The sequence below is a fragment of the Saccopteryx bilineata genome, chromosome 5 (assembly GCF_036850765.1).
Source record: "Saccopteryx bilineata isolate mSacBil1 chromosome 5, mSacBil1_pri_phased_curated, whole genome shotgun sequence".
NCBI lineage: Eukaryota > Metazoa > Chordata > Mammalia > Chiroptera > Emballonuridae > Saccopteryx > Saccopteryx bilineata.
The window spans coordinates 55,292,274-55,301,031 of record NC_089494.1 but is presented as its reverse complement, the minus strand read 5'-3'; positions in this window follow the sequence as shown (position 1 = coordinate 55,301,031).

The window sequence follows — 8,758 nt, the reverse complement described above, 5'->3', positions numbered from 1 at the left end:
TGGAAATCAGCCTTTGCAGCTTTATGATTCCATGATGCCTCCAGCTCCCCCTAATGTGCTACCATCTGTGTAACCACATTGATGGGCTGCCCCACATAGGGGCTCAAGATAGCCACTAGTGACCCAAAAAGGGCTGATGGGGCACTACAGAGAAAAAGGTCCCTTATCTCTGCCATAAATACTTCCTCATCTGGCCCATGGGGCCTTAGGTTGAAAGCAGCATTTTCCATACCTAGTTCCCAACAACTCACTACCCCCAGCAAGTCTAGAGCTTTCTGCCAGACCATATGAATGGCAGCCATCACCCATTATAGTAGGGCATGATTTCCTGTGTTGTCATGGCAGTTCTGAAGATGATGTCTCAAGGAATGCATGGTAGCATGATGTCATTCAACTCTATATCCCACAACCACAGCAACCAGGCTCCCAGGGGCTCAGTGGCTTTCTGCTTGAATTGTGCCCCCAACTCCATCAGCTCTGCCTGGGTGTAGGGCCAGATTGCAGAGTGCTCAACTACCTGTGGAGGGGTTGTGCCTGCCCCTGAGGGACTTTTAGCCACTGGATTTTTACCTTCTGGGTGACCACTGGCCAGACTCTGACTGTGTGGATAGCAGCTTCAGTTTGAACCTCCTCTTCCTCAGAAGAGGAGGAGTTGGAAACGCCTGCTCCTGCCAACTCAGAGCCACTCCACCAGCATGGATGCTGCTCCTTCTTTGGTGAATGTTTTGGCTCCTGCTACTGCTGGCTCTTGACCTGAAGCTAAAGCTTGAGCTCTTGAACCTACAGTTGTTTCTTTAACAACTGTCAGTGCCAATATTCAGCTTCCAGGGAAAATTGCAGCTCACAAACTTATAATTTCTTCTCCAGGTGCCAATGGTATTCAGCCTTCATCTCACACTGCAGCTCTTGAGAACAGTCAGTTTTCTTCTCCAATGCTCATTCCAGTTCACGTCATCACTGGTTCTCAGCTTGTAGCCTGACCTGCAGTTCTTCTACAACTCTTAAAAAAAAAAACCCAGTCCATGGCCCCTAAAAGGACATCTATGGGGAACCATATCCTGAAGAACAATGACCACTCCTGTACTCCACCCTTCAAAGGTGTTGGCAGCTCCATACCAATCTGATTTGAATCCTGCTGACTGTGCCAGATGTAATGCTGGTGGTGATTGAGGCCAGACAGGTACACATTAATTCAGGCAGACAGGATGGAAACTGCAGAGCTGGAAAGCGTCAGGCCATATCTATTTATTGGAGGCTCACAAAGACAGGTGAGTGAATAAACAAAGGAAAACCTGCTTTGCACAGTGAAGAGCAAGGGATCAGGAAAACCACACCTCGCAGTGGAAGGCGAGCAATCTGGGAGAACTGCCCCAAAAGAAAAAATCCTGTAGCATCCATAGACTATACATATGTGGTGCTGCCACGTTCTCATGCACTAATCAGGGAAAGTGCTTTAGCCAGTAAACCAATGAGCAAGCCTAACACAGCTGTTTTCCATGCCGCACCCAACAAGACTTACCTTTTTCTGACAGAAAACACATGCTAGATTGAGCTGCATCTCTCTTTTGAGGTCAGAAAAGCACTTTCTCTATTCCCAGCTGAACTTATCACCTTTCTCTACATGTCCTCTCCTGCCAGTATAATGCTTACCTTCTACCTCTGCAACAGGTAATTAATTACATAGCGTTCAGAGAGCTCACTACTTACTAATAGATAATTAATTCCCAAAGCTTTGTGATCTTAGTTCTTCTCTACACTACTGGAATATTCTTGCTCAAGATCCCATCAAAAACTACCTGACCCTGGGTAAGAAACCTGGGATGCAGCTTCTCTTAGGCTAAAAACCCATGTACCTAGACTTCTTTTCATTTTCACTTGTTGAATTGCCATCCATTGGAATTCTTTGGGTCTAATACTTTTCCAATGATACAGGGACAATATTTTGCAAATATTAAACTAATCTACTTTTATCTCTCCTGTATATTATATTCTCTTTTTTCCATCTACCTCCAATATTAAGCCATGATGTGCATTTCCCCAGGAAGGGCACCAACAAGTACCCCCCAGAACAAAGAAGTTTCTGCCAAATATAGGAAGATAATACTCTTGAAAAAAGCCAAGCTTTATGGAATTAGGAAAAAAATTTCTACCTGACCTCTGTTGGCACAGTGTATAAGGCTGGAATGCTGAGGTTGCCAATTTGAGATTGCGGGTTTGCCTAATCAAGGCACATAAGAGAAGCAACTGTGAGTTGGTGCTTCCTGTTCCTTCCTTCCCCCATCTCTCTCTCTCTTCTCTCTAAAATCTATAAATAATTTTTTAAAGAAAGATTTTGAAATTTCAAAGATCTTTCTTTTATCTAACAAGTGCTGGACCTGAAGGACTTTGTCATTGAGTTTTATCTAAGCAAAAGTCCAGCCACGTGAGAAGAGGGAGTGGAAAACCTTTCCCTCTTTCTTTAGTGGAAATTCGAAGGGAGACAGCATGGTTAAAGATGGCAGCAGCAAGTTCTTGTGCTTTTCCCTTCTCTTTGAGTGGAACCATCTATACATATTGTATGTAAAGATAAAATAAAATGTTTACACCCTCATTTCCCCCTCCCCACACCACCCTGGAGAAAGGGGGTCTAATTAGTGGCATACTTTCATGTGTTATCAGAGAAACTCTACAAGTGGCCACTTACAGTATGGTCAGATCTTACATTTAAGTCTCTAATCTATTTTGAGTTTATTTTTATACATGGTGTTAGAAAGTGGTTTAATTTTTTTTGCATGTATCTCTCTAGTTTACCCAACAACATTTATTGAAGAGACTGTCTTTACTCCATTGTTTATTCTTGCCTTCTTTGTCATGGGTTAATTGACCATGTAGATGTAGGTTTATTTCTGGGTTCTATATGCTGTTCCATTAATCTATATGCCTTTTTTTTATGACAGTACCATGTAGTTTGGGTTAGAATAGGCCTGTGTAGTGTATTTTGATGTGAGGTACCATGACATCTCCAGCTTTGTTCCTTTTTCTCAAGATTACTGTGACTATTCAGGGTCTTTTGTGGGTCCCAATAAAATGTAAGATTATTTGTTTTAATTTTATAAAAATGCCACTGGTATTTTGATAGAGATTTCAATAAATCTGTAGATTGCTTTGAGTAATATGGACATTTTAGCAATGTTAATTCTTCCTATTTATAAATGTATACCATTTGTAAATGGTATACATTTCCATTTATTTGTATTTTCTTTTTTTTCCATTTATTTGTATTTTCTGCAATTTCTTTCTTCAATATTTTTAAGTTTCCTAAATTCAGGTATTTTAATTCTTAGTTAAATTTATTTCTAAATATTTTTGATGCAATTATAAATAGGATTGTTGTTTTAATTTCTCTTTCTGACAGCTTGTTATTGGTGTAAAAAAGTACAACCAATTTCTGAATATTAATTTTATATCCTGTTACTTTTTTTGGGTCCATTGTGACTAGTACTTCTAATACTATGTTGAATAACAGCGGTGAAAGTGAACATTCCTGTCTAGTTCCTGATCTTAAAAAAAAGAATTTTCAGCTTTTCCCCATTGAATACGATGTTAGCTGTGGGTTTGTCATGTATGGTCTTTATTATGTTGAAGTATGTTCCATCTCCACTTTCCTAAGAGTTTTGTCATAAACGAATATTGGATTTTTGTCAAATGCTTTTTCTGCATTTGTTGATATGATCATATAATTTTTATCCTTTGTTTTATATGGGGTATCATGCTAATTGATTTGCAGATACTAAACTAATCTCACATTTTAGATATCAATCCCCCTTGATCATGATATATGACCTTTTTTAATGTATTCCTGAATTTGGTTTACTAATATTATGAGGATTTTTGCATCTCTATTTGTGATGCAAAATGGCCTTTTATTTATTTATTTTTTTGTAATGGCTTTGTTTTTGGTATCCGGGTAATGCTGACCTCATAAAATAAGTTTGGAAGCCTTCCCTCCTCTTCAATTTGTAGAATAGTTGGAGAAGACTATATATATATATTGATTCTTTGAATATCGAGTCTTTGAAATATTTGGTAAAATTTACTTGTTAAGATATCTGGTCTAGGACTTTTGTTTGTTGGGAGTTTTTTTTTAACATTAGATTTCATTAGTAGTTATTGGTCTATTTAGATTTTTTGTTTTTTTCCTGATTTAGTTTAAAAAGATTGTATGTTTCTAATAATTTCTTCTATTTTTTCAGATTGTCCAATTTCTTGGCATATGAGTGTTTATAGTATTTTTTTTATAATTCTTTGTATTTGCGTGGTGTTAATTGTCACATCTCCTTTGTCACTTCTGATTTTATTTATTTGGGACCTCTCCATTTTTTCTTTTCTTTTTTTTAAAATTTATTATTTTTTTTTGTATTTTTTTCTGAAGCTGGAAATGGGGAGAGACAGTCAGACAGACTCCCGCATGCGCCCGACCGGGATCCACCCGGCACGCCCACCAGGGGCGACGCTCTGCCCACCAGGGGGCGATGCTCTGCCCCTCTGGGGCGTCGCTCTGCCCCTCTGGGGCGTCTCTCTGCCGCAACCAGAGCCACTCTAGCACCTGGGGCAGAGGCCAAAGAGCCATCCCCAGCGCCCAGGCCATCTTTGCTCCAATGGAGCCTTGGCTGTGGGAGGGGAAGAGAGAGACAGAGAGGAAGGAGGGGGGGTGGAGAAGCAAATGGGCGCTTCTCCTATGTGCCTTGGCCGGGAATCAAACCCGGGTCCCCCGCACGCCAGGCCGACGCTCTACCGCTGAGCCAACTGGCCAGGGCCTCTTTTCTTTTCTAAGTGAGAGGAACAGAGATAGAGAGACAGACTCCAAAGGCTCCAGGACTGGAATCTACCTGGAAACCCCTGTCTGGGGATGATGCTCTGCCCAACTGGGGCCATGCTTACAACCAAGCTACTTTTAGCACCTGAGACAAAGCTCCACAGAGCCATCCTCAGCACCTAGGTTCGATACAGCTTGAACCAATTGAGCCACGGCTGTGAAAGGGGAAGAGATATAGATAAAGAAGGAAAAAGGTGCGGGTGGAAAAGCAGATGGCCACTGCTCCTGTGTACCCTGACCAGAAATTGAACCAGAACATTCACACGCCAGGCCAATGCTCTACTACTGAGCCAACCAGCCAGGACCTCCATTTTTACTTTATTGAGTCTAGCTAAAGGTTTATCAATTTCTTTAATCTTTTCAAATAACCAGCTCTTTGTTTTATTAATCCTTTGTTTGTTTTGTTTTTAGTCTCTATATCATTTATTTTTGTTATAATTTTTACTTTTTTCTTTCTATTTGGTTTGGACTCTGTTCTTTTTCTAGTTGTTTTAGGGGTAAGGTTAGATTGTTTAGTTGAGTTTTTTTTCCCTTGTGTTTTGAGGTAGACCTGTATCATGAATTTTTCTCTTAGAATACCTTTAGATGTGCCCCATAGATGGTTGTTGTGTTTTTATTTTCATTTGTCTGAAGGAATTTTTTTATTTCTTCTTTGATCTCATTACTTACTCAATTAATATCTAGTAAGATGTTACAGTCTACTATTATTATTATATTACTTTTGATCTCTCTCTTTATGTCTGTCAATATTTGCTTTATATATTTAGGTGCTTGTATGTTGGGCCACAGATATTTACAAGTTATATTTTTTATTGAATTGATTACTCTATCATTATAAAATTCCTTTAAAAATTTTTTGTCACAGCCTTTGTTGTCTATTTTGTCTGATATACAGGAGTGGGCAAAAGTAGGTTTACAGTTGTGAGTATGCATAGCACAGAGGGGCCTTTTTGGTATTATTATTTATAAATTATTATATTATTTATTTGTATTATAACTATAAACCTACTATTGCCTACCCCTGTATTGCTACCTCAGCTTTTTAAAAATTTTATTTGCATGAAATATCCTTTTCTGTCTTTCAGTTTGTATCTCTTTCAATTTGAAGTGAGTCTTTTGTAGGCAGCATATGTATGCGTCTTGTTTGTTTTTTTATCCATTTAGATACCCTTTGTATTTTTATTGGAGCCTTCAGTTCATTTACATTAAAATGTTATTGCCATTTTATTAATTCTTTTCTTATTGTTTTTGTAGTTTTTCTCTGCACCTTTCTTATTTTCTTGCTCTCTTCTATTGTATGTAAATGACTTTATATACTGTTATGTTTTTATCCCTTTCTCTTTATTTTTTGTATATACATATCTTAAAGATGTTTAGTTTGTGGTTAATATGTGCTTCATATATGCCAAGCTATATTTATAGCAGTCTATTTTAAATCTGAAGTTCAAACATTCTAAAATACATAATTTTTTACTCACTTCCTCCATATTTAAGCTTTCATTATTTTTTATCTCTTGTGTGTGTATCTGTGTTGTTGTATCCCTTTATTTATTATTGTAGCTACACATAATATTTCTACTTTTGTCTTTTAACCTTTGTACTAACTTTATAGTTGGTTGATCCACTGGTTTTACTGTTCGCTTTTGTCAGTAAAATTTTCCTTTCTATACTTTCTTATTTATATTTTTGATCTCTTTTTCTACTTAAAGAAGGCCCTTTAATATTTCTTGTAATACTGGTTTGGTGGTGATAAACTCCATTAGCTTTATCTTGTCTGAGAAGTATTTTATCTGTCATTAATTCTAAATTATAGCCTTACTGGGTAGAGTTGTTTTAGTTGTAGGTTTTTACCTTTCCTCACTTTGACTATTTTGTGCTATTCTCTGGCCTGAAAAGTTTTTGCTGAAAAATCATTCGATAATCTTACAAGTGCTCTCTTGTACATAACCAACTGCTCTTTACTTGCTACTTTTAAGATTCTTTGTCTTTAACATTGACCATTTTATTATGATTTGTTGGTGTAGGCCTCTTTGGCTTCTCTGGTTTTGGACTCTGCACTACCAGGACTTGTATGTCTATTTTCTTCACCAGGTTAGGAAAGTTTTCAGTCATAATTTTTTCAAATAGGTATCTAATATTATTTTTTCTCTTTTCTTCTACTAGAACCCATATGATGTGAATATTGTTATGCTTGATGTTGTCCTAGAATTCCTTTAAACTATCATTATTTAAAAAAAAATTCTTTCTGTTCTAAGTGAGTGTTTTTCTTTGCTTTGTCTTGAAGTTTAGTGATTTGATCCTCTGCTTCATCTAATTGATGTCGAGTCCTTCTAATGTACTCTTCATTTAAGTTATTTTATTATTCAGTTCTGATTTAATTTTTTGTTTCCTTTCTCACTTTTTGTGTTTTCTATATCTTTATGTAAATTCTCACTAAGTTCATCTATTCCATTCCCAGTTCTATGAGCATCCTTATAACAAGTGTTTTTAACTTTGCATCTGATAGGTTGCCTGTCTCCATTTTGTTTAGTTCTTTTTCTGGAGTTTTGTTTTATTCTTTCATTTGAGACATACAGGCAGTTCTTGGGTTATAAACTAGATAGGTTCTGTAGTTTGAAAATGTTTAAGTATTTATATACACAAAGAGATAAAAATAAACACTATGTTAAGACAAACATCTAAATTATATTTAATAGGTAAATGTACCTGTTCCAACTTACATACAAATTCAACTTAGGAACAAACCTATCTTGTTCATAACCTAGGGACTACTTGTACTTCTTTGTCTCCTCATTTTGGTAGACTCCTTGTGTTTATTTCTGTGTTTAGTTAAATCTTCCATGTCTTGACAGAGTGGCCTTATTTAGAAAATGTCCTTTGGGGCTAAGTGACACTGTCCTCTGGTCACCAGATCCAGGTGCTTCAGAGGTACCTCCTCCTATGTGGGTTGTTTGTTCCCCCTTATTGTAGTTGGACCCCAATTGCTGCTGGCATGTCAGTGAGTAAGTTTATCTCTCAGGTTGACTGGCTGTGAGGTCTGTCTATCAGTATATTAGATGATCTATTATGTGGGAGTGGGCTCATGGAGCAGTAGTCACTTTAGCGGGGCTCTAGGACCAGCTGAGGCCCCGTTCAGGAGTATCAGTTGTGGTGCTGGTTAGGTGGGCCACTGGTGGGTGTGAGGCTGGCTATCAGGTGTGTTGGGACTGGAGTCTCTTGGGAGGGGCTCCAGTGCAGGCCAAGGTCAGTTGCCACTTTTGCCAGTTTTAGGGATGCTTGGTAGGAACTACAAAATGTTCTACAGTTTGTTGTAGTTTGTGCTGGGCTTGAAGGCACTCAGAAGAGGCTACACTGTGAAAGAAGGCTGGTCACCACTTTTGCTAGGCTTGAGACCTTTGGTGGGTACCATGATTCAAGCTCAAACCAGCATTTATTAGTGCTGAGTTTGTGGTTGCTTGGTTGGAGTAATGTTACAGGCCAAGACTTAGGACCACATGATGGCAGTTACAATGCAAGTTGAGAATGATTGCCACTTGTGTTGGGCTTGGGAATGCTTGGTAGGAGCTACAGTTCACACTGAAGCCAGCCTCTGCTTGTGTACATTGAAATGATTCTACAGCACAAAAGTGCAGCCACTATGCTTACAGGGTGTGTGGTCATTTGTGTCTGTAGCACAAACTGATACAGGCAGGCTATTCATAGGATTCAGTGGAAGAGGCTTAGGTCCAGCCAGCGAGTTTGGTGGGACATAATCATGGAACCACCAGGGCAAGTAAACTGTGTTAGCAGTTACCAGAGAACACAGATTTGGTGCCTTCTTGTGCTGGGCCTGCTAGGTTAATGGAGAGCTCAACAAAGGAACCATGGTGCCTGATGGCACTTCCATCCCCAGAGAGAGTTAGA